This window comes from Rhipicephalus microplus, unplaced genomic scaffold (assembly GCF_043290135.1).
Source record: "Rhipicephalus microplus isolate Deutch F79 unplaced genomic scaffold, USDA_Rmic scaffold_12, whole genome shotgun sequence".
In the NCBI taxonomy this organism is placed as follows: Eukaryota; Metazoa; Arthropoda; class Arachnida; order Ixodida; family Ixodidae; genus Rhipicephalus; species Rhipicephalus microplus.
The window spans coordinates 25,832,626-25,859,735 of NW_027464585.1; the positions used below are offsets into that span (position 1 = coordinate 25,832,626).

The 27,110-nt window shown below is 44.0% G+C and overlaps 1 long non-coding RNA gene across 1 annotated transcript; it reads right to left on the reverse strand.

The window, feature by feature from the left end:
* Positions 1 to 3,884: 3,884 nt before the first annotated feature.
* Positions 3,885 to 7,137, reverse strand: LOC142783808 (uncharacterized). Its single transcript, XR_012888472.1, has 3 exons — positions 6,858 to 7,137; positions 5,813 to 5,891; positions 3,885 to 4,179 (listed from the first exon to the last, which is right to left on the reverse strand). It is a non-coding gene; the product is annotated as an uncharacterized LOC142783808 (long non-coding RNA).
* Between the last annotated feature and the right edge of the window lie 19,973 nt (positions 7,138 to 27,110).

Here is a 27,110-nt window from a genome sequence, read left to right on the forward strand (position 1 = left end):
AACACGATCCCCTGTCTCACCTAGTGAAGTTATCAGATAGCAGTATTTCCATACTTATGTAAACGTGGCTAGCGAACGACGTCATCTATGCGGACATAGTTTAATGAGGACATAGGATTTTAATGATCCTCGGAAAGACCACAGAAGCTATTGCGGGAGTAGTGCCTTCGTTGAAATCGGTAATCAATTGACGTGTTGTGGTATTAACATTGACACAGATTTAGAAATTTTGTGGGTACAACGATCGCCGCAATCTGTATTACTAGGGGTTCGCTCCAGACTCCCACATAACAATGCTAACTCTTCTCGCATACTTCATAACATTTTAAACCAACTTGCATCGAAGTATCCTAAAGCCGAAATAATTCTTATTGGTGACTTTTTCTGGTATCACCTGGGAAGATAACAGTTCTACCACTAACTCACAGTTCTACCACTAACTCAGCAGAAGCTAGAGATTTCCTTAGCGTTGTTCTTGATGGCAACCTAAAGCAGTTGGTAACTCAGCCAACGCGTGTCACACGTGACTCCTCTAACCTTTTGGATCCAATATTAGAGCAACTCATCCTTATAGTGTGTTCTCGATTCACAATCGCCGTGAGATCAGGGTCCCCAAAGTAATATATTGCAGATTTTAGTTTCTGCCCTGTTACTCGACCCATACAAAAATAAGTTATAACCTTATACGATAAGGGTAACTACGATGCTATAAATTATAACTTTGTTGTATTTTTTCCGATGTTTCAATCTATAATGAAACACCATTCAGGAGAACCGGCAAATTTTTAAGCATAAACTGAATGAGCAAATAACCTACTTCATCCCTAAAACCACTATCTGTGTCAACAGTCATGACCCATGGTTTAATAAACGTTTGCACCAGCTAGACAACAAGAAAAACCGTACTTTTTGGAATGCCAAACTAAAAGGGAGCTCCCAAAATTGGGATAAGTACTATGAGGTCGAAAAACATGTGGGAGCAATCCGTGACACAAACTGTGAATCTTTTGCCATTGATTTGCCCAATATGTTATCTGATGATCCCCGCAAGTTTTGGCAGGTAAATGACCCTAAAGCTGTTGTTAGCCCCACTCTTATTAACAAATCTGGGGAGGTTCTTTCAGGCGCTCATTGCAATATTGCTCTTTTATCTGTATTTGCTGAAGAATCACACGCACCCTTACCTGTATGTTAATCTGATATCTCATCTGCCATGCCTGAAATCAGTTTTACGCCTGATGGTGTCTCATCGCTCATAGAAAAGTTGAAATTAACATCAGCATCTCAATTAGATGGCAGTAATGTGAAACTGTTAAAAATGAAAAAAAAATACGTCACATTGCGTCTGACTTTTTCGTATTGTTATACGTGCAATCTCCTTCAACATGCATCATCCCAGGCGACTGGAAAGCGGGAAAGGTCGTATCTGTCTCCAAATACGGTAACAGAAACTCTCCATTGAACTACTGATCAATTTCTTTGACAAGTGGGCCGTTCAAAATAATGAAACGCGATATTTACCCTCAGGTCATGAAGTTCCTAGACTCCCAAAACTTCCTTCCCCATTCTCAACTTGCGATCGTAAGGGCCACTCTTGCGAGATCCAGCTTGCTCTCTTTGTTCATGACCTTCATACCAGTGTGGAAATTAACAAACTGATGCCATATTTCTTGATTTATTGAAAGTCTTCGATGATGTTCCCCACAAACTCCTAATAATAAATCTGTCTTTCTTAAACTTGCACTCGCATGTACTTAACTGGATAAAAGAATTCCTGACTAACCGCACGAAATCAGTGTTTACAAATGATAGCTTGTCTGAACATCTTCCGGTGACATCGGCTGTACCACAGGGCTCTTTCCTTGGTTCTCTTTTATATTTAATTTACATTAACGACCTACTTTCATAAGTAACTACAGATTTGCATGTTTGCAGATGGCTGGGTCATTTATTGAACCATTACTGACCCATCCTACCAAATGTTATTACAAGAAAACCTCAACGATATCTTACAATGATGTGAAGACTCGCTTATTTATATATTTGTTTATTTATTTATTTATAAATACTGCGGACAAAAAGTCCAACAGGGTGAGCGAAGCAGGGTGCCCTCTTTCGTGTGTCTCGTCTCATTTCCCTTGAGCGGAGCGGGAAATCGAGTTTCCACACCTCGAGTGTCATCATACGAAGTTGGTCTGGTTTTCAGAGTGTCCCTCAGAAATTCGGCACTAAGGGCATTGGCAAACGGTTAAGACAATTTTCATCGCTGGCTTTCTACCAAAAACGCACGCTCACGCGCTGGAGCCCTTGCGATTGATTCTATTATTTCTACTCTTGCAAATTAGTTACTGTATTCTGTGACTGTCGCGACATATAAGAATGCAGTGAGTAAATTGCAAGATTATCAAAAGTTTCCCGAAACGAAAGAGCAGCAGTTCAACAAGATTTGGGGGACAAGTTGGGACAAGTTGACGGCCAAAAAGAAAATAAAATGTCACAGCTTTGCCGCAAAGGCGAAGCAATGAATGCGATAGCAACAAATTGGAAAGTCACGCGCAAAATGGCAAGCAGATAAAAACACGCCCCTCGTTTCTCACGCACAAATAACGCACTAAACGTGCTCATAGGTATACGATGAATGCGAAAAAGCATCTTAATTGTTGCCTCACTTGGTCTGAAAAGTGCACCCTTTCCGCAAATGGAGACTGTGCAACGATTGCAGTAACCTTTGTGTGCCCGGTAACTACAACAGAATCGTTCCGGTAAAACACAAAATGAAATGAGCGATCCTCCTCACAGCAAGATAAGGGCACGCGATCGAGAGTATACCCCTTTATTCTCTATGCGGGGCAAAAAACACGTGGGAGATAAGAGCGTGCCGCTGTGTCGCGACGATGTGACGACACACGCTGATTGTGCCATCTTGCTGTTAATGATGAAAACACACGATAGTCCCCCTCCCTAAATGCCCGGCTCCAGCGGTAAGTGGTAGATATAAATAGCTTGCCACTTGAACATTGAGGGGCGTGCTTTTTCATAGCTCGGTGGTTAACGCCTCGAATTTGTGTCTCCGGGGTCCCAAGTTCATTCCGGGCGCCGGAGTCTTTTTCTGGATTTTGTTTTCGCGCGTTTTTATATATATAGATACGTATATATATACGGTGACTGACAGCGACGCCCGCGCCGACGCCGACTCCGGCGGCAAAATCTAGCCGAGAGTGTCCATATCATAACTATCGCAATGAAAGGATGGTGCAAGGGGCGGCTCTACTGCAGGTGGAAATGGTGACTCATAAAGCTGCCGCGGCATAGCGATGCAGGCAAGCAAACGCGGAGGTGGTGAGAGTGCAGGAAGCGGCGGCAAAACGCCTGGAGCATTCGCCACCTCAGAATAAGGATGATATGCGGGGTTTACCGGCCCAAAACCACCTTATGAGAGACGCCATACACTCTAAGCCAAAACGGAGCAACAGGGGTATAGGGGTTGCTCCTTTCAGGGAGCAATTGCATTGCCACTCCCATTACTCTCCTAAAAGGAGTAACTGCAGAGGGAGGAACCGTTGCTCTCCTTTCAGTTCCTCCTTCGGGGGATGAACAGTTACTCCCTCCAGTTCCTCCCTGCAGACCAACAGTTACTCCCACCAGTTGCTCCCTGCCGACCAACCATTACTCCCACCAGTTGCTCTTCTAAGAGCAACAGTTACTCTTTACCGTTCCTCCCACGTGTTCGCAGTTACTCTCTGAAAACCAACTGCACATGCTTCCAGTTACTCCTTGGGGAAATGAGTATTTATCTCGAGTATGCTTGTCACACGCTTAACACATGGCGAGAGCTCCTTGGAAGAGCACTGCTTGGGTGCTTCTAACACAAAAAGTGGACAATATTGAAAGGAAAATAAATGCTTTATTGTTCTTTTTATGAGGCGACGTTTGACCACACGTAAAAGTAGACTTCGCCACACCACAGCCAGCACTAAACAAACACCATAATACATCAAAGGTTTTCTGCGTCATCCGTGGAAAAACAATCTTGAATTTCTAGCATAGGGCAGTCTGTGTCATCATTGGTGAGAGAAGGGCAACTTCTCCAATTCTGAAGAACTCAAGTTTCGCAGCTGGTGTTTCCATCAGGCTAGCGCAGCAGAACGTCACCGCAGGCATATGTGAAGCATCTCATTGCTGCAAGAAAAAAAATAGAAGTGTGAGGTTAAACATGCCAGAATCAATTCATAACAATGAGTCACACACACTGCAGCAGCGCTTACATTCTAGGATGTCTACTGCAAAACGAAATGTGAAAAAAAGGAAGGTTCGGCCAAACGTTACTTGGCAAGCCATATAAATGCTGATGTGGTAGACGCTCTTCACATGATGTCTCAGACAGCAATATTCTGGAAGAAAATGTGCAGCACCTCAACAAGGCATATTTGTAGTAGCTAAAGATACCCTTAGGTTCAGTTAACTTGTTTCCTATACACAGCTGAGTGACATTTCTATAAGCCCATTCACCAATGGGCATTCTAAATGAGGTCATGTGTGTGGCAAATAACACGTACTGTCCGCTCATGTTAAAATACTTATTTAGCTCGTGCACATAGTTGCTCTTGATTCTACTGTTCTATCATACGCTGCTGCGTCTTGAATTGTGCAATACCTGTAGGCACAAGCCAAGCGTGCAAAGCCTGCTTGAAAGCAACCATTTGCAGAGGCTACATGATAATCTTCAGTATATATCTTTGTACCTGACGCAAACGGCTGGACAAAACTATAGACAAATAAATGTAGACCGTGCTACCTTCAAAAAATGCTTTAAATTTAGAAAACTAGGGTGCATTTGTTCACTCGGTTGACGAGTCACAGCCACGAGATATGTAAACGAAGCAATATATCTTAAGGCATGCACAGATATTCTGATTCTTTGTTTGACAGTGTCACAGACAGCTTGCCAATACATATATATTTGTATTGTAGAGCAACAAGATGTGAAGCTTTTATTAGTTCAACGTCTTGTTGGTTCACAGCCAAACAGGTTACTGCTTGTTAGACAATTTGGAATAAGCAACAGGTTACTGCTTGTTAGACAATTTGGAATAAGCACACCATGGTTTCCAAAAAAAAAGCATTATTAGAAGTTAGCTCCCGGTGTGAATGTCTGCCTATTTATTTTGTACTGCCTTCTACATGTGCCACAAAGACATTTGTTGAGGATGTGCTACCAGTCAAGCCAAGATCGCATACTTGGTTAATGTGATGTAAATACAAACATTAGAAACACTGCCACCTCTAGTAAGAGCATAACACTTCAGTATCTTGGACTAGCAAAGAGATGCACAAGAAAGTTAAGCCCACTCTTGCGGAACTTTGAACGCGAATATTTCAGAGTGGGGGAGGTCAACATGCTGTGGCACTTTTAAACCCACGAAACATCTGCAGAAAACAGGGTAAAGGCAAGTCAAGAAACACTGTTATGAAGGCCTGTGCATGGACAGCTTTGTGAATCTAGGCCCAAATGTTATGCTTTGTGCAAGCCAAAATCCATGTAAATAGGGAAAGCATACTTTTAGGAGTACCAGCGTAAAGAAATCTTGGCAGTTGGCTTTTTAGTACAAACAGCAATCCCTGCAATGAAAACATAAACATTTTATCTTAACGGTAACAGTGTGAGCACACACACGGGCCAGCGGAGCCATGTCGAATTGTCAGTGCCAGTGTAACCATGTGGCATAATGAACTATTCTCTGGCCAACACATGCACAGTTTGCCCCTAAAAAGCGATGCTTTCATATACGTAGTACAACAAGTCTGCACTTACCGAAATTCACTTGCTTTCTGTACTTTAGCATCGTTGGGAGCATCTTTATCTGCAGTATAACCAAATTTGTGTCATATCACTGAAAAAAAAGTAAAAGACATGCATCAAATATTGTTTCATTTGGTAGCAGTGAAGTCAGGTTAAGAACAGCCAAGTGGGAATCAGCCTAATTATGTGCATGCGGCAAATCCCAAATGGCGTTATTGAGGTTGTCGAAATTTTCGTCGATTGGTATTAACGTCGATATGTGACTTCAACGGCATGCCAAGTTTTCACAGCGCATAAAGATTTCATGATGCAGAATAATGACAGCGCTAACGAGAACATACAGCATTTATGATTGTCTTTTACAATATTCAGTTTTGCTAAGGTTTTGCATCACTAAAGAAATCTGAAAGATTTGGGTCATTCCTCCTCCAATTGTTCTGTCAATATGTAAACTGCTCGCTTGATGGTGCGCTTATAAAATAGTACGTTCAGCGCAGAGGTGAAGCAAGTGACGCAGTGATGTGGGCAGATTTTTTTTTTTAGGCGTGCGGGGAGGGGGGGGGAATCCGCTTATCTGAATAGGCCGGGCAAGCGAATATGGTCGTCAATTTGGGCTCCCTACGCCCGGCCTAAAAAAATTCTGTGCGCAACCGCCTGGCTATGCCAGTGAAGTGATGCGACAATGGTTTGTTCACTTACTGATTTACATACACTTTACATCTCTAAAAAATGCGGCCCAAGGCCCCAACACTCAGCCGTTAACATTACATAAAGCCAATGGTAGAAAAGTGCCAGTATGAATGCAGCTACAACCCCGCCCCAATGTTTTTTCAAGCGAGGTAGTGTTGCGGAAATGAACTTTTAACTGCAAAAGTACACTGGCACTGCAGTGGTGACAGGGGAAGCAAGAGGGTATGCAGGCGGTAATAGAGGTAATTTAGTCCGATACGGCTAGCGATGGATACGGTGAATAAGAGCAAATCATTTCTCTTTCAATAGCGCAACCACTCAACAATGTATTGTAAGAGCGTTAAATGTTGCTGGAAATGCCACTCACCTGCACGCTGATGCATGCACAGTCCTTTGTCCGACGAGCGAACAGGCTTGCAGATAGCTGAAGACGTGTTTACGATGTGTTTGTTCCACCCAGCAGCAAAATCCACAACTACTTCGCGCTCCATAAAGATAAATATACACTAACCTTCATCACGAATAAGTAGAAACGCAAATCTGCGACACACACACACGATCAAAACATAGCTCACAAGCCCGCACGTCCATGTGCTCGCCAACCACAGACCATATGAAAATGAGTAAGTAGTGCGAACGCGAACCTAGTTGCGCCGAAAAAAAAAACGTCGAGCAGTGGCAGCACAGGCGTCAGCGCAATAATTTCAGTATGTTCTCCTAATAAAATTACAAAAAAACTGATGTACACTAAAACTCATAAATAAATATAAAGAGTTGAGTGTAATGTTTATTTAGTGCTAGTCAACATAAACACTGAATAAAAATTACTTTGTAACTTACATCGTTTGCTACACTAGCGCCACAATTGTCGTGCGGGCGCAGATTTGTCATTCTGCCCTCAAAGTACACGGTGAAGCGTGCTACTAAGTGTATGGCTGATGAGAAGCGCGTCTGGGTCCGCTTTTTTTTTTTTCTTCTCCAATATATCTGGGCGGGGGGGGGGGGGGGCTCCTTATGCACGTGTTTCGGTGCTTAATCGACTTTGACGCCCTTACTTCGCGGACGAACGGCGTGTCTAGGCTTTTTTTATCGTTGTTTTGCACGTGTTTCGGCGTTCGGTCCGCTTTGACGTGCCAACTTTCCATCCTGCTGCTGCGTGTGTTAGGTATTTGCCGTACTGTATTCTCAGGCCTTCTGTGTTCAGCCAGCGCTGCTATCTTATTATCTACGGATGCTAAAATAAATCACTGTTTTGGTTTGGTGAAGTTTGGCACACAGAACAAACAATAATCTGGCGCATGAATATCAATGTGGGCGGCATGCATATTTGTGTGCTGTGTCCTGCCGGGGAGTAACCGTTGCGGGACGAGAGCATTTACAGCGGTTCCTCCTTCCGTTGCTCCCTTACAAACTTAAGATGAATACAGTTGCTCCCCCATTCTCGAACGAGTCGGCCATCTTGTTCCGCTTGGTCTTTTCGGAGAGTAACAGTCGGTCTGAAGGAGTAAAAACAGCCGTTGCTCCCATTTTGGCCATTTTTGGCTTAGAGTGTAGTTGAGGGCTCCGAAAATTTTGACCACCTGGGGTTCTTTAACGTGCACCCAAATCTGAGCACACGGGCCTACAACATTTCCGCCTCCATTGGAAATGCAGCCACCGCAGCCGGGATTCGATCCCGTGACCTGCGGGTCAGCAGCCAAGTACCTTAGCCACTAGACCACCACGGCGGGGCCACCACCTGAGAGTGGTGGCGCCGATGCACGGTTGCAGCGCAATTTCCTTAACCGGTTGCTCAGCATCAAGGTTGGGATCATCTCTGGTTTAACAAGAATATGACGAAGAGTGCAAATATTGAAAATGAGCATTCTCCGAACAAAACAGTTTCTTTACTGCGGCGACGTCCGCTGGTGATGACAGTCACAGTGTAAAACGACATCTGCGCGTCAATACCACATACAACCAATAAAACAACATCGTATATATTGTACACACGTGTTATCGCTCATTTCTAAGTTCCAGTGGGCAACATACGGAGATTCATGGTTACCCGTATGACCCCCTGGTGCCCACTCGTCATCATTCACTACCTGGACATCAGGTAATTTTTTTTTAATTGTGTGTTAAAATAGTTTTGATGTGTGCGCCATACAACCGACGTGTACCGATGAACTGCTCTTACTAAAGTTTTAGTGGCTATAGTAGTAGCCTTCCGACGGGAGCGCGCACGGGCTGCCTTGAGTGCCGACGACACATCGCATGCTTACAAGGAATGAGAAAAGGAAAAGAAGAGCAGCGGCGAAAAAAAATAGGCGCTAAGGCTAAAAACACACATAAAAATCGGTTGCCATGTTCGACGATGCGGCACTCTATGTGTGAGGGGCACCTGTCGCGTGCCGCCTTTTTTTTTTTTCAGAGCAACGTTCCAATGAGAAAAACGAGCAAGCAAGCAATCAAATGAAAAACTGTAATGTTCAAATAAATGCCGAAATTGCTTTCCTTGTTTTTTTAGCTTCTCTGAGAGGCGCGTGCATTAGAAAGCCATGTGCTCGCTCGGCGGTTCTTCATGCTACTAAGAGAGCGAAGGTGGGCGTCTCACCTGCTCCAGGTGACACGCATTTACTATGTACGGTTACGGCCTCCCTTCCCTTCACAACACCCTCCACACTCCATTAACGTAAAAAAGTCAAGGAGAGCGTATAGAAGCATGCAATAGATGAAATAACAACATTACGAACATTTGACCTTACGATGTGGCCTCTCTGTCTCAACTTTTAGATTAGAAGTTTAAGGTTTATATATGATTCTCTCTTCCTCGTAGTTTGATACTTGTGCTGAGTAACAGATCTAACAAAAGTTGCAAAATCAGCAAACGAATGTTCACAAGGTTATTTTTTTAGAAAGGGGGGAGGGGGACAGGGCTTTTGTCTGGGGAGCTGAAACGTCTGTCTTGTACCTCTTTGCATTGCCGCGTTCCTTTCTTTATTTCAACCATGTTACTTCGCACCCGACCAGCTTATGTCAAAACCTCGACTTCGAGGCTGTACCAGTTAATACATATAATGATATTTACGAAACGTCTGGTGACATAGGTGGCATAGTAGGTAAAGTGTAGTTTAAATCACTACCAATGCAGTTTGCAAAACTTGCAAACCTCACCAGCTACTAGCTAATAAATAGACGCCACGAAGGCAGTCAAATTGACTCTAAAATTGCATGCATTCGCGAAATATTTACAACGTTCATTTTAATTTCTTAGGCGCGCAAGAGAAACCACCTACGGCAAGTATGAATAAGTTAGACATGAAAAAGTACATATAAACTGAAAACAATAAGGCGATATATTCGAGGACATATCTTTATGGAGCAGTCGCAATGGGGCAGAAGGATGAACTCGACGATGGCCACGAATGTTTCTGCCGGTATTACACTACTATCGCAGCATTCTCTCAGCGAGCTGATACAGACAACGCGCGTAGTTTACAAGCGATGAAAGTAAGGATACGTCTAGGATGTTTGCGGGCCCCTTGTTTTATATGTGAGCGGAGACATTATCCGTGCCCTAAAAGCTCACAGGCTAAACTTCAACTACAGCGTTCTCAATAGAGGTTAATGGCGAAAGGCAAGTAGGCAGTCCAATAAAAACGCCGTAAATTTGTCGTTAATGCCGACTCTCGCTTCTTAGCTACAGGGGCACGCCGTTGGATTATGACGTCTCACTATCTCCTCGCTGGTCGACTGATAAATAAGCTCTGCTTCCGAAGTCACAATTTTCGATACTAGGATCGCAGGCTTCGTGGTGAATCTAGGACACGTGTAAACCTGTTGCTCACGTACTACAACAGCACCATAAAGCGATGCGTTTTCGTGCATTAACTTGTTAAGTGGACTGGAGACGCAGCGGCAACCTAAACACTAAGATAGAGACGCCCCGAAATGAACTCATCAAATGTCTTCACTCGATTTTCTCTGTTACACTTTGGTATCTGCGTGTCCTCATCGCGCACCGAAACCCTTAGAGCCAGCTGAAGAAACCAAAGAAAACTTTCAAGAGAGATGCCGCGTAGAGTGCCCGACGTTTAGTCACGCCACCCGTATGTCCCTCACTTGCGGGCCATTCTTTTTATTTATTGAGGGTCCGCCACACGCCGCAGCGTCTCCATTCCTCGGTGAGCTCTAATGACGGCTTGCTCTCTGCGGATATGCCTCACACGTAGCTGCTGCTTGGTGAAAGCGCCGTGCTCCCGCGTCTATACAGACGAGTGGACATCTATCATTACCCGCATAGACCACGTGTTTCGTTTTTTCTGTGCATTCACTCCGCAGCAACCAGATCTTGATTGGGTCACCTGGTATTGCCCGCGACGTGCACGCCCAGATATGCGCGCATCATAAAACGAACTAAGCAGTCTACACGCAAGTACGCACTACTGACGTTAATTGAAAGTGGTCGCTTAATGCTGACGTGTACTTGAAGTGCCAAGGCATCTTTATATGTCGGATACATTGATGCTACTTCGGAATATATTAAACGGGGAGCATTTCTTTGCGTACAGCAAGCACTTTTGGCGTGTATATCTACGTATTTTTAGTCACCAACATCATGTTGCACTGGAGATCACCCCCTTAAAAGGTCAGTAAACAACCCCAATGTCCGGAATATTTAAGGAACATGTGCACTTTTCTTATCTAAAAACGCTGCCGAAAGAATTTCGCGAATACATGCAGTAACAAAGAAACTATAGGAGTCAAAAATATAGTTTCAGCCAGTTTGAAAGCTTCGCGTAGCCGCTCGAAACCTTTCTTCTCCATAGGAAGGAGAAGTCGTAACTTATGACTCCGCCCACTTTTTGGACGTGATACTGCTTCCGTGACATGTCATCGACGCACGGCCAACGACCGAGCAGAGTTTCCCCCACATGAGCACGTGTCAAAGCGACGTAGGCAGGAAGCATGCAGCAAGAAGCACTGTTTTCCGCTAGCAATGAAAAGGAAGGCGTCTCTTTAAATGGGAAGGTTTTGTTCAGTACATACCACTTCTACCGATGTCTCTGGCTCTACAAATCGGGAGAGCGCAGCACTGGCCAATAAAGACGTGGATTGCCGAAACTGCATCACCGCAGGGCAAAGCCACTGATTCGGAGGGCAAAGGACCATGCACCGATTGAAAAATTCAGTGGTACGTACTGTTTCCCATGGGAATGCTTGCGTCACTGCGTATGAGTTAGGGATCATCGGACAAAAGAGTTAGGCACGAGAATCGTTCTTAAATGCGAAGCATTTCAAGTGAACTTAGGTGACTTTGAGTGTCTCTATCTATCTATCTATCTATCTATCTATCTATCTATCTATCTATCTATCTATCTATCTATCTATCTATCTATCTATCTATCTATCTATCTATCTATCTATCTATCTATCTATCTATCTATCTATCTATCTATCTATCTATCTATCTATCTATCTATCAACCTTTTACTTTTAGCTGTCCTGACCGTTTCGATAATTATATCGATACGGAAATCGGCATGGAATAACATGACTGTATGGCGAGCATAGCTGAATAGTCTTAATATAAAGATCATGACATGTGTGTCAAGAATGTTATATTTAACCTTTAACCTTATCAGTTTCAAGAATGCACCAATGAAAAAAAGAAGCTTTTCCAAAAGTTTCATATTTGACTCTCTTTCTTCCAAAAACAAACACAGAAAAATTATGAGTGCAAAAAAAATTGCATGGTTTTCTAAAAATGGCATGGTACTCTGATTTTGAGTGCAACAAAAATATCAACAACAAAGAGTGCAACAAAAATGTAAGACTGAAATGACTTTCAATATGATGTGCAGGGCGTCCACAATTAAAGAAATGTACTGTAGACGTTATCGTTCACGCTACAACTGAGAAAAATAGCTTTCAATAATCACGAGGACTCAGCTGAGCGCTCGTGCAGCACTCAGATATTTTCGTTTCTTCGCTTTGAGAATATGGCTAGACACATGGAGCCACGTCTCAGGGCTTCTGAAAGCAAGTCATCCATATTGGGCCAAGACAAATTTGGACACACGGATACCTAAATGTGACGCTCTGTACCCTTTAAAACAATGGTAGCCAATGGGGTACCCAGGAACCAAGGACGGTAATGGTGTTGCTACTCTTGCGAAGATTTCGTTCGCATGACATATTGCAAAGCTGGTATGGTATGACTTCACTGCATGGCGAATAAGTGACGGACCATAACGTGAAATCCATGACATGCATGTCATGTAAGTCAGGACTTACGCCACGCTCATGGTACACTTGGGATCGTTGCTAGTTTCACACATGCCAAATTAAAAGTTACGTGACGTCAATTGATGACAAAGATATATACGACTGGTGAGAGCATGATGATCATGATATGCGTGTGATGTAAAACATGACTACATACTACGCTCAAAGTGTACTTGCGGCCGTTTCAATAGCTCCGCATATAACAAATTTGATATTACGGGTTGTGAATGGATGACGAAGGTATATGGCTGGTCCAAACGTTACAATAATTGGATACGTGTCATGTAAGAACATGACTACATGCCACGCTCATGATGCGCTCGCGGCGATTTCGCTAGCTTCACATATACTAAAGTTGGCATTACGTTACGCGATCGGACGATGAAGGTAAATCACACACCCAAACACTAATTATGACTCGCGTGTCATGTAAAACATGACTACAAGTTATGCTCATAGTTCACTCGCGTGTCGTTTTGTTAGCTTAACATATACCAAATTTGGTGTTACATGACATCAATCGTCGACAAAGGTATATGGTGCAAACTTGATAATCAAGAAATGCTTGTCCTATCTATACGCTCATGGCGCGCTTGCGGCCGTTTTGCTAGCTCCGCATATACCAAATTTGGTATTACGTGAGGTGAATAGACAACGAAGGTAAATGGCACGGCCAACCATGATAATTATAATATGCGTTTTATGTGAAACATGACTACATGATACACTCATAGCGTGCTTGCGGCCGTTTCGCTAGCTCCATAATTACCAAATTTGGTATCACGTGACGTGAATAGACAACAAAAGCAAATGACATGTCCAACAATAATAATTATGACATGGAAATCAGGCACGACATGTTTTACATCCCCCTAGTACTGTTTTATGGATTTTGATATCGGCCTTCTTCATTGGTGCTTGGCATATAACCGATATTCACTGTACGTTTGATCTGCCCGTTTTTAGAAACGGAAGGTCTGCGCAGCGCGCGACGCTGTAATGTTCAGAAAATGTGATCGCCGTGCTCCACTGTGCAGTGTTGGCAAGCTTGTTTGGCGGGTGTAGAAAAAGTCGTTGCCTATTTACTGGCCTTTTAACTGGTCGCAAACCGAAATTATTATGGGGAGTAAGATGATTTGACAATACGGCTCACTGCAAATGACACGATGATGATGAAATGCTTCGTGGAGTGTTTTTGCGCAACAGCAAAGGGCACCGGTACGTGTCGTAACCAAATTCGTTCCGCCCCTACACCATCGTATTCCAATTCACCCAGCAGTGACTTACGCGTTCTGCTCGCCGTAAGGCCTTTTTTTCTTTGCCAGATTTCCCGATCTACGGGCCGATTAGCAGTTCCTTGCTCGTATGTAGTGTCAGTGTGGAAAAGCACCATTTTGAAAGCTTGCGTCGTAGCCGTGCAATGCCAGCCTAGAACTTGACGTACTTCACGTCGGTAAGAAGGGACCACTGTATTGTATACGCGATCGTGCAAGTAAAGTGTGTAATTCCAGAGCGCACACAGCTTACACGCAGCGAGCGCACACCGTACAATACATACATATTTATATCGATAGCTAGAAAACTTCATTGTCCTTTCGTATGAACGACACAGCTTCTACAAACGCGGCACGATGCCTACAACACTTAAAACGAAAGTTCGCGCGTGTTTTCAGTTGACACAATGAGTAAGAAGCAACGGAACGTACAGCTGAGAGCTCCGCATGCAAATATCATGCATTATTGATCGACAGTGAAGCGAACATACGTGAAAAGTGCCACCATGACATCCGGCGGTGCACGCGATTCGCACCGAGTACACTACAGCTGGGCATCGCACAGCCTTCCTACAAAACATGCAAAAGAAGCAGTACTCGTGAATTGACTCGCTGCCAGCAGAGAACAGCTACCAGCTTCCACTCCGCCGGCGCCGCTTCCAAGGCCGCCGCGGTGGCTGCTCGCCGGAAATCGCGAAGTGTTTATCTACTTTCCCGCTAGGAGGTATGGGGGTGTTTGCGATGCGGCGGCTTCACGAATATGACGTCATGGCTTCTCCTGTATTTTTTCTTCCTCCATGGCTGCAGCCGATATGGTATTCATGGTGTTTAGACTGTTTAGACCTCTGTCCGAAGTTTTTTTCCGCTGCCGCTAGGTGCTGCATGACCTGCGGGGCTAGCGAATATGCTTTCTTTGTCAATTCTGGGCCCTCCGCATCGACGTGTCTGCTCATACACTCCACGAGCGTGCTTGCCGCCACACGCCAACGAGTACACCGCTCCACTTCTCTCAGGCATCGAAAAAATGGGTGACAGTTCACCGAACCTTGTAGTTAATGAATCGCCGGTCACTGTCTATATTTTCATCACGTCGATAATGTGACTATATTGCATTACGTTTACTTGTTCCTTTTCGTCATTTGCCGTTTGTCATAATACCCTAATTTTTCCGTTTGTGTGGTCAAAATAGCATCTGCTCTCCTGCTTTGGGACTTTGCATCAATGAAAACAACGACCGCGCTAAAACCAGCGTAACAATCATAAAAGCATGGACTGTATGGTGAGGTGGTATGTCATATTGAAAAAAAATATTATTGATTGATATGTGGGGTTTAACGTTCCAAAACCACCACATGATTATGAGAGACGCCGTAGTGGAGGGCTCCGGAAATTTCGACCCCCTGGGGTTCTTTAACGTGCACCCAAATCTGAGCACACGGCCTACAACATTTCCGCCTCCATCGGAAATGCAGCCGCCGACACCGGGATTAAATCCCGCGACCTGCGGGTCAGCAGCCGAGTACCTTAGCCACTAGACCACCACGGCGGGGCATATTGGAAAAAAAAAGGAAAAGAAAGCTTATCCCGCCATCATAAAAATAGACATAAGATGAAAGTAAAACGTGTCTTCGAAGAAGTATTGTTGATTTCATATATGAATTCATATATGAGAGCTTGTACAAGGCCTGTTGGCTTTTGGCAGCTATAGCACAATACAGCAAACACGCAACGCGCGATTACCGAAGGGGGAGGCTATGTGGCACCGCGACAGATGGGCCGAAAGATGGAGAGAACAACGTTGCTGAATATACAGCTGCCACGACGTATACAATTAGACCACTGCGGATCTTGGCTTGTCTGGACGCACCAGCAACAGCCACTTCGGTGTCTCGCGTGGCTACGCCGGTGTCCCAATCAAAATGCGGCGAATGCACAGCCTCATGAGACCACGCCACACCTTTACTCACCAGAGTAATGTTGACAGGCACTGTGAAACTATAGCGTAATTTAAGGCGTTTGATATAAAATGAACACGTTCTGCATAAGTAACCACTCGCTGCTTCCTTCAAAACACGATGAATAAGACGGAGAGGTCCGGCGCTCGAATATAGACACTTGTCAAACCACCGACAATTTGGGACCACCAGCCCAATTAGCACGCTGGCTCACCATGCTGCTGCTGAGACCGTGCAGGCTCACCAACACCGCAGTGGCTCTAAGATAAAAACAAAGGGCACCCCGCCTACTAGATCAGCACCAATTTCTGCGGTTTGCTGTTCGACGCTCACCGCCTCGGAATCGCACCTTACGGAATTGCCACAGAAAACTCAAATTTCAGCGAACGGCAGCAAACGCAGTACCTTTCCTTCTGCACCTTTACCAGTCGCGTGTGCGCTCAAGCATCAATATTAATCACCTCAAAAGTGTTTCCCTAAGGAGCCGCTCAATCTCGATGGTAAACTGAACACGGAAACAATTTTGCTATTCTGAGATCGCCGAATCATAACATGCATTATTTCTCCCAGTGCAACACAAATTGACTGCCCTTCAAAAGCATTCAAAGACCTGGTGACTCACTATGTCAAGACATAGATTCAAAGTTTTATACGCTGTTAATTTTATTCATAGAAGCAGGGCAAGTGCAGCAATCGCCGTCTGCCTGGCAATAAGACGGTGAAGATGCTCAGTTGAAAAAGCCGGCTTTATTTATATGTCAACTTTTTTTTCCTTCCGCAGCCTACGCCAGGGAACGTCCTCCATTAATGACCAGAAAACCCGCCGGGTGGTCTCTGGCGATTGGCAAGTCCCCCTTACGGCAACCTTCGTGCGCCTTCTACGTTCTTGTCTGGACGCCGCACTGGAGAATTCGTCTTTTCCCTAATGACTTTCCACATGTCGTACGTTGTGCCGTCCGATATTAAATTTTCGTGCAGTGTAATCTTGAACGGCCAAACAAGGCATTGGGAGCTTAGTGCCACGTCATATGCTGTGATCAAAAGGGTATGCACACGATGAGCTGAATCAGTGCAACAAAGGCAATTCACTATTGTAATGGGAGGGTGGGGGTGGTGCTACTGCAAGCCGTGGTAATGTTTCCATGCAATGGCCCTTTAATCACATCTCTTACTCTTGATGATGATACCAATCTTGAGACTTTTCCTACCAATTTTCGTTCTTTTCAGTGTTCTGTGCAGCGTGTTTTAGCTTGCAATATCTCGCAGTGCCTGAGTGACACGTGAATAAAATGGTGGTTCCCCATGTTGGTCAGCACAGGGTTGTCTACAGGGAACGCGCACCATGCTCGTTCATTTGCATTCAGTCGAGAGGTAATGATCGCTAATAACAGAGCGCCTCTTTCCTGCGAACTACTTCTTGCATTTTTGAGCGCTTCGCTACACCCAATATTGAAATTAAATACCAACTAGCCTGCATAGACACACTTGTTCCCTAATAATAGTGAGTGAATACGTCAGTTGTGACTTTAGCGATAACAGAAGATAGGCGCATACAGAGTAATAACGCTCATAATAGCACGAGCAGTGTTCTCCCTGTATTTAGTTGTCTATGGTTGTACTACCCATGCCTACTTGTCAAGCCGTAGTTTAGGCAGCATCTCAATGAATTAGAGTTTTGGATATCCGGAGAGCAGATTACGAGGCTGACATAATCATTATGTACGACCGGACGCTTTTCCCCTCCTCCTTTTTTGTTGTGTTTTTAGCTCTAGCATTGTTGTGAAATTGCATGATACGGAAACAAAAGACTGGTCCTCCCCATATATTTGTGAGCCGCAGCATTTTAGGCAGAACGAACTGTATAATGGGTTCAAATTAGCAATGAAAAGTGCAGATCAATATGCAGGCAGTGACCCAGTAATAAAATTTCTGAAAAATCTCAGCACTGTCTTGATTGATTTTGATTTGTTGATCTGAGTGGCAACAGAACACTTGATTAAGAATAGGGTCTAAGATAAAAAGTACTTTTTCCATTGTGTAACATATTGGGGCAATGTACTATGAATCAAAGACTCTACGAATAGGTCACTTTCCTGAATGTTTACTCACTTTTAAATGTCAAAAATTGTTACAGGGTCATGCCGTGGCTGAGGGTAGCAGACTGGATGCTCAGATCAAACAGTTTAATTCGCTCAACTTGTGGCCAGTCAACGAAAGGTCTGATTACAACAACACACTGGCACTGGTAGCGGTGAAGAGAGCGTCGGACGTCGATCAACTGAGTAGCGGCGAAGCGCGTCGGTAGTCAAGCATGTCGAATCCAATCTTGCAGCCTTATTACTGGTTTTCGCGCAAGCCCTGGAATGAGAAAAAAGTTATTAGAAGAAACGTGCCTCAAAGTATTATACAGAATTTCCACTTTATGTGCCCCACTTTTTTCTAACGATTCATAGTAAATTCCATTAGGCGGACTCAATCGGCGAGAACAATAATGTGTCCAGCTATCCTATACGCAATATGAAAGTGCGTTATCTTTCACTGGTTTAGGAAGGCAGGATATTCTGTGAAACATTGTACCTATTTATATATGGCAGGTATTTTGAAAGTTTCACGAATGGTCATGTCCATTACTACTTCGTGATCATGTAACAGCGCATAGCTGCGTTGTGGTAGTATCGATGACAGCAATTGAATGGCATTAGCAATTTAGCACCTTATTCTATCCATTCATTCTGTTTGACGTGCATGGTTGAGGAAGGGTGATAGAGAAGATTTGAACTTTTTTTAGTTATGAGCAAAGTGATGTCAGTAAGGTCTAATGAGTACTGTGATTACGTGCACCCAAAGTATAGAAGCTTTGTGCGCATTGGTCAAATGTACTCGCCCGTCTATTTAGCAATTACCCGTCTAATCAATCAAAGCAATGCAACTGTTGCATTACACAACCCAAGATCCAGGTTGTCGAGGTGTGGTTCTATTTCCATAATGAAAGCTCCTCGCTCCCTGATTTTTGCAACGCACATTCAAAGATGATATCATAATATACTAGGAAAAAATTCGGCAGATCCCACGCACCTGGGAATCGACGTTATGCGAAGCATGCGGAGGGAAGGTGACCGTGTTGCAATTTTTCTATTGAGTGACATGCCATGAAATGACGCTAATTATCTGTACAAATGGTGCACGCACAGAAATGGGTTGAATACTTGCAGACGTTTATATAACCAGTTTTTTGCACTTGCGCAACGATGCCAACTGGAACATGCGTACTAGCAACACCAGAAGCTGATATGAAGGACTTACGCTCGCGAGGATGTTTGCAATGGACAGGGCTACATAAATCAACTTCAGCGCATGGCTACTAACCACAATTGACGTTAACTCGACGTGACGGCTGTATCAAAGGAGTACATATGTATTGTTTATAAAATTGGGTAGGCAGCACTGCAACCACTATTGACGTTTCACGAATATTAGAATCCATTTCAAAAGTAGTTCCGAGACCTGTCGTCGCTTAGTGGTGAAATGCTTCATTTCCACGCAGAATGTTTGGATTCAATTCCAGCTATGACCCTGACATTTATTTTTTGCATTCATCAGGTCGAAGCTAACGATTTCGGGTATTTCTCAACGCTCGCGCGTCAAAATTGCCAATGTGTGTTCTCGTTCCTGGGTATCTAGATACCAAGGGTCAATCACCTGCGGCACATACCCGCATACCAGCAGTCTATACCCGCCTGTGGGTATGTGCCACTGTCTTTCGAAAAGTGTTTGATGACGTACGCGACAGGATTGTGACAATAATATTGTCTTTACCAGCGCGTCATATTCGTCAAGCTATTCTACCCTCCCATGCTAATTTTGGTTCACGCCAAAGTTCTTTGGTTCGGGGTGACCCCGAAGGCACCCGAACGTAAGCGGCTAGATAGATAGATAGATAGATAGATAGATAGATAGATAGATAGATAGATAGATAGATAGATAGATAGATAGATAGATAGATAGATAGATAGATAGATAGATAGATAGATAAATAGATAGATAGATAGATAGATAGATAGATAGATAGATAGATAGATAGATAGATAGATAGATAGATAGATAGATAGATAGATACGCTCAAATTCGCCGAAGTTTGCTAAGAAATGCTTAGCATTTAAAAAACACTTAGAGTTAAACGATCCCATGAATTTTCACTATTTGGAAAATTTGTCAGTTACAGTTGAATGATAACACGGGACCACCAACTGTATTTGTGTTATAGGTGTCACTGTATGTCCAATGCACTCACTGTATGGTGGAGGCACCATATATATTGTGATCGACCACCTATCTGGGTCTCAAGAACAGCGAGAGAGAACGGAAATCGTACAAGCTTGCATTAGGACTTCGGCCTTACGACACCTGCAGAGACCTTGGCAGTTACTACTCAACTTTAGCAGTTAATATACACGGCAGGACCAAGAAGACGTTCCCAATACAGGTGAAACGAACAGATTCAAGCTTACAACACAGGCAGTTTTTCGCGGCATCAAGTAGGCTACTGCATCAAAGACGAGTCCCGCAGCAAACAGCGGGTCCCCGTGGCCCGAAAGGAGAGATCTCACGGGGTTCCTCAACCATCCACCTCAGTTGACTCGAAGCCAAAAGCTATCTTGAATCTATTCCAAGTGTATACGTATTCAACTTCTCGCGCATATGACTAACGTGATTTTTAATGCCCCCAGGCATCGTAACCACGCCACCACCACTATCAGTCTGCCTTTGCTAACAAGCCCTTGGGCATAGCAAAAACAGAATGCACGCAAGACATACGAAAGGGCCACATTTTGTATGACCGAACTGGACACCTGGCTGAGTCAAGGCCTACATATCTAGAAGGCCCTGAGGAACATAGATACTTTGTAATTCATGATTTTATGCAACCATATTTATTTTTTTTTATTTATTTATTATATCCTCAAAGGTTCCGTATGGAACTTTACATGAGGGGTGGGCGATGAAAGGCGGTATCAAAAGTAATGGTTAAGATGCAGTTGAGTCTGCTGCTTGTATGGCATTCCTGAAGCGCGCAGAATCCCGGATGACAGCCGCCTCTTCCGGAAGGTCATTCCAGTCTCGGGCGGTGCGCAAAAAGAATGACTGTTGAAAAATATGCCGACGTAAGAGCAAGACGCATGCGTGACTAATAATAATCAAGCACAATATTAGTGTAATGTAAACAATCATGCTTGCTTAGCTCTAACTGACAATTTGCACTCGTGCCGAGAAGAGGAAAACATTTGAAAACTACCGTACAGCACCCCCTTCTTCTTCACATTATATGCTCGAATGTTTTGATTGATTGATATGTGGGGTTTAACGTCCCAAAACCACTATATGATTATGAGAGACGCCGTAGTGGAGGGCTCGGGAAATTTAGACCACCTGGGGTTCTTTAACGTGCACCCAAGTCTGAGCACACGGGCCTACAACATTTCCGCCTCCATCGGAAATGCAGCCGCCCCAGCCGGGATTTGAACCCGCGCTCTGCGGGTCCACAGCCGAGTACCTTAGCCACTAGACCACCGTGGCGGGGCATGCTCGAATGTTTTCCGCACTATTGCATGAGCTTCATGAGTTGCGCAGACCACTCCAGGCGACTTCATGTAACTCATGCACACCTCAGCTGGAAGCATACATTCTAACAGGTAGTAAATCCAATCTCGAATAAATTAAAATATGTGATTCACGAAGCTGTTTCTGATTGCACAAAAAGCTATAAGGAGATGCAATGAAGCCAACCACGGCCGGATTGTTCACATTGAAGCGTGCTGCGCAAAAGAGCATCAAGTTGTGAATAACGCTTCCCCTTCTACGTGATTGAATTCATTTACGCCAAACTTCCGTTACAACACTCGACTTTAAGAGGTGAGTGATTGACGTGCATGTTGCGTTGCAGAAATACAGCTTTATATCTTCTTCAGCCGAAGTTTCTGATTTCCCCCTCCCAACTTCGCCCCTTACCGACTTCTCATGGGCCACGACAAAAAAAAAAAGAACACTGGCCTCTTAACGGCGTGTGAAATCGGAAATGTCGTGAGCACTACACCACCAAAAAAAAAAAATGACGCTCAAGCTTTCCTTAGTCACGAGAGGCAAATACATTTTAATGGTGGCACCCGAACTCTCAATCGGGCTTATCACAAGATTTCCATGGCTGACTTCTCCTCGCCCGACGCACTTCCGTGGTTTCGTCTCCCAAAACTTTTTCCCATTTCTTATTCGCTTCTTGTAATCTCGTTCCAAATGTGATTTATTACCGATCGTCGCACTTGGTCGGTTCTCGGTGTAACCCAAGACGGCCCCGTTGGTCTTCACCGGGGCAGTCATGGCAGTCGCACCCCGTGGCTGCAGGAGGAGCTTTCCGCTGCATTCAGAATATATGCACGCTTTTTCTCCATAACGAAGTCTCTGTTGAGGAGTTCTTATTAAAAAAAAGATCAAAGCAAACTCAGTGGCTGGTGTTGCAACTACACCCCACTCTTCTGTCCTGTCGTCTATCCAGTTACTTATGCAGAAGATGTACATACTAAAGGTGACAGTCCCTATGTGATGTTTGCATGAGTACTAAGCTTTTTTTTTCCTGTGATACATTATTCGTTATGCGTTGCGTAGTACGTTTTGTACTGCTTATAAATCCAAGAGTGGGAAGAAAGTCCGTAACAAAATTATTCGTTTCGATAAGTTTGTAGAACTTCATTTCAAGGGATCTGGCTGCAATTATAGGGTAATTGGCCTAATTTCTTATTCGTCCCGTGCATAACATACAATCTTATATAATATGTGTGCCTATCGATATAAAGTGTAGTTACTTTTAAAAGAATCATGCACCATCTCCCCGAAAAGAACTCTGATGGTATGCGAAGAAGCAGTGGTGCGCATGGCGTTGACCCGTTCGAAATGGGCGTCGACGTGGGTGCTGAAAGAATTGTCTGAAGCGAGCCTCGGGGTAGCATATACTCGAGAGAGAGAGAGAGAGAGAGAGAGAGAGAAACGTCTCTATTCAAAAAGGCATGGAGAAGGAAGGCGTGGGAGGAACCCCTAGTCCGGAGTTCTTAGGATGACTCCATCGGCGAGTCGGGCTCGTTGTATAATACCGTTTACTCGTGTAAGCGTTTGTTTCAAATGCAAATACATAAGACGCGGGAAGCGTTGAAAACGCTTGTGCTTGTCTTCTTTGGCTCGCCTCTCCTGGTGTTACGTGCGCGCCGTCTGTATATTCTCGAATGAGATCGGTGTTCTTGACTCGCACCTCATCGGTGTCGCTCGTCTTTTACTGCCGACGATTAATAGGCTTCCCTGGCTCGCGCTTCGTTGGTGTTGACGTCGCCACTCGCACACGCGATCGGCTTCGCTAACTTTCGTAGTGCCGGTGACAGCCGAGAATTGTACGCGCACACTAGCACAGAACACCTACCAGTTTAGAGAGCGGAAACTGTACATTTGGACTGTTGTATCAAAATAACATGCAAATACGTAGCGGCGGCGTACTGAACTGCAATACCGCGAGGCCCGAAGGCGCTGGTAGTATTATCATCATCAATAAACAGACGCGTCTTTTTTCCTGCAGGTGGGAGGCTCGCGGCTGGTTCGCGCTGCTCGCTTATTCTGGTAATTTTTTTTTTCTTGCTAAGTCGTGCTTCACGTCGGTTATTATCACCAGGTGACCTAGCTGGCCTCGACTGGCAAAAACAACATCAATCAGGTAAGGTTTGCATTGTTTATTCCGAGTGTTCAATCCGGTACAACAAATGTATACGCTCGGGTTTGAACAAAAAGAGTAACTCATACACATCGAAAGCTTTCAACGCGTGTGTAAAGACTCTTGAAAGCTAACAAGCATATGCATAATATTGAACATCGAGATCGCTGAATGAACGTTGCTCTCATTGTGTTGCGACGTTCGAGTTGAAAAGTGTCGCTTCTAGACAAAGGTCCGCTTCTGCCGTCGGATGCAGCGCTTGCTTGCCCTGTAATGTTGATCTTGAACTGAAGTGAATGCATGATGTGGAATCGTGAAAGAAACTTGCACATTGCCAATAGATAGCTCGAAAAGAGAGAGCAATGTAGTGTTGCTGAATTTGTTAAATAAGCGATTGTGGATGCGTGCAGTTCTGAATCTTTCTCGCGCTGCAATGTTACATTAAGTACATCACAATTGCGCAATGTCGCGTCATGTCGCCAGGTTACGCACTAGATTTAATTCTCAGGCGTGAGCCCATATCATAGGTAATATGCATTTAGGTTATGCGCTTAAAAATATTTAGGGCTTGCTACATTCATTATTGGAGTTAGGTTACGCAGTTACTTCAGCTAGAATTTTTCGTCGCAGGTAATGACCAGTCTGCTGAGTATGCAGCGAACATGTATGCTTCAGGAACAGTTATGAGGTGTGTGCTTACAGATCGGAAAGGCCCAATTCTAATAAAGTAAGTTTTAGACATGCATCGTACATTTTTGTAGTTTGTACACCTTTGTTCGTGCTCTTATAGTACACTATTTGCTCCGCTCTGAGCACCATCTCTTTTTTTGCATAGACATATCGATAGAACTTGAGCACTCTCTTGCAAGCAAGCATTCCTAAAATCAATTGGTGGTACACGATGTGAATCTGTTGAAATACTGAATCAATAAAGGTCACATTTATTACGCAATTGTTAATGTGTTTACTTTTTCAGTATACTTGTGCTTGAAACCTGAAGTTGTTTTTTTTTTCCCTACTGCTTTCAGAGGTTAGGCTTGAAATACGTACTATATTGCAGTGCGGCTGCCGATAAGTGAGGATCAGGTATGTTTCAACTACCTGTGTGATTTCCTGGATTTTGTTCATGACGATAGTGCACAGAATTCCACTTCGTAATGGTATACACTACAATTTTGACAACTTAATTTAAACAGAGCGAGATGTGCTCAAAGAAATCTTGGACGTTTCCCTGCTATATGAAAAAAAAAAACAGTACCACATCCAATGAACACTATCTTGCTCTGCACGACAGCATTCATGTCTTTGAGAAAGCTGCGCTGCAAGTGCTCATCACCTTTATGATTTATTATTTTAGCACCCCATTGAACATATGTGCAAAGCTAAGGCAATTGAGTGCAGCCGTATGGGCTTTGGCGCATTTTTTTTTTTGCAAACTTGCATGAGCTTAACACACTTAACACAAAACAGTTCAGGGTGTTCCTAAACTGTCACAAGGCACAACTAAATGGCGGAAAGCCTGTTGATGCCCCTCAGTGTGGGGGTGTTCATTTTGTAATGCAATTATTATTTCTGGCATTGCACATGCCAACTATGAAGTGATCATAAATCATACAGTAGTGGATAAGTTTTGATTGATTCTGGCTTCCAGGGGTTAAAACAAATGACATCTTAGCCTCACAAAAGACAAGACTGCGTGTAAAAACAGTTCCTCTGACAAATCATGTTCACAGATTTTTCATATTTTGAAGCTTCCATCTTTTAAGGGCCCGTTTAGTTCACCTGCACCAATGGGAACTGGTTCTCAGCTGTGCACGAGAAGTTCAGAACTTGTGCAGCACGAGCTTAGCAGTGCGGCATCGCAAGTGAATGACAAGATGCCGACAAGGTGGAATCCTTATTTTTGTTTGCTTAATTTACCGAAGTGCAAACATCGTGGCAAAACACGCCACGTTTGCAGAGGTGGGTGCGGTACCTACGTCTAATGCTATGTTGTTTGTTGAGCTGTTCGTGAGGCTGAACCAAACCAGCACCGTCAAATTAGGAGGTACAAGAAAATCATGAACTAGTTGTGCTGCTGTACCTCTTCTGCGCTTTTTGAAATGAACGGCAGGGTTTAGAAGATGTCATTTCTGCACCACTGAAACGAATGGCGAGTTGCAGCATTGTGTAAAATGGATCATGTGGTACAGGCGAATCGAACATACGTTTAGGCACACAAGCGTCTTAGTATTTTACCGCCATCAAAGTATGCCCACCTTGGCTGGTATCAAACCTCTGTGTTCGATCTCAGTAGAACCACACAATCTAACCAATAGTGTTAAATTTTCAACGTTATTGAAGTGTAGATTTCATGCCACGGCAGAGCGCCAATGCTTGTGGCCAATCTAAAGCCACGATATGCGCGGTAAAACATTCACAAATACAGAATCGCATGTGTGAGGTTAGACATGATCTGTTGTAGTTGACATTCAGGTGTTTCAACGTGCTTGTAGAGCTGACATGTAAGGGTAGTCATCCTGTCGTTGCATGGCAGTCTGAAAAACAAGTAACATCACCAGATATCAATGCAAAAAGTTTTCCAAAGTAAACAAATAAACTCAGATAACTAATAAACAGCAGTATTTTATACATATAAGTAATGTTCCTTCATAACACGTGTATCACGCAGGGCTGCTTCTTCACAAGGCATGTCATGTAGCAGGTTCCTTGCCTATTCTACGCAGCTGCTTCCATGTCAGGTGGGCCAGGAGGTTGTGGCAGAAAAAGAAGTATTTCTGATTTATGTTGAGCTTTCTTTGTCACACTATAGCAAAACCACACCCATAATTATGCGATGTATCTCAAATGCGACTGCGGTAAACTATTGAGTCGTAGGTTTTTGCACTAATATATTGTTACGAATTAATATAGCACCTGGTACTATATAAACTCTTTATTTAGGGCGAACTTGTGCCCGTAAACTCAAAACTAAATATGGTCAGCCAAAAATGTCTCTTGCTCGCTGACTACAACTTCGTCGGTCTCTTCATCTGCCCCTCGAGTCTCGTGCCGGTCCCGTGGCGCGGCATCGTGGCACGTGCAGGACGGCGTTCCATGGCGCGGCTTTCTTGCTACTTGCTTGGCAGCTTTTACGAACGCGAATTGTGGCACGCGTCTTCTGCGATGGTCGAGCTGTGGCAATATGAGCTAGCTACGAAGACACATGCGAGGTGACAGTGATTTATTTGTCTTCTTTCATCGCAATGACCTGGTTGGTGTTACCTGGCAGCAGAATTTCAGAATTAACTATTGAGTCAGCGACTCGTTCCCACGTGAAGCCACGCCGCAAGTAACCCAGGTTTTTCCAATGACAGGTCGAGACAAGAAAAAATTTT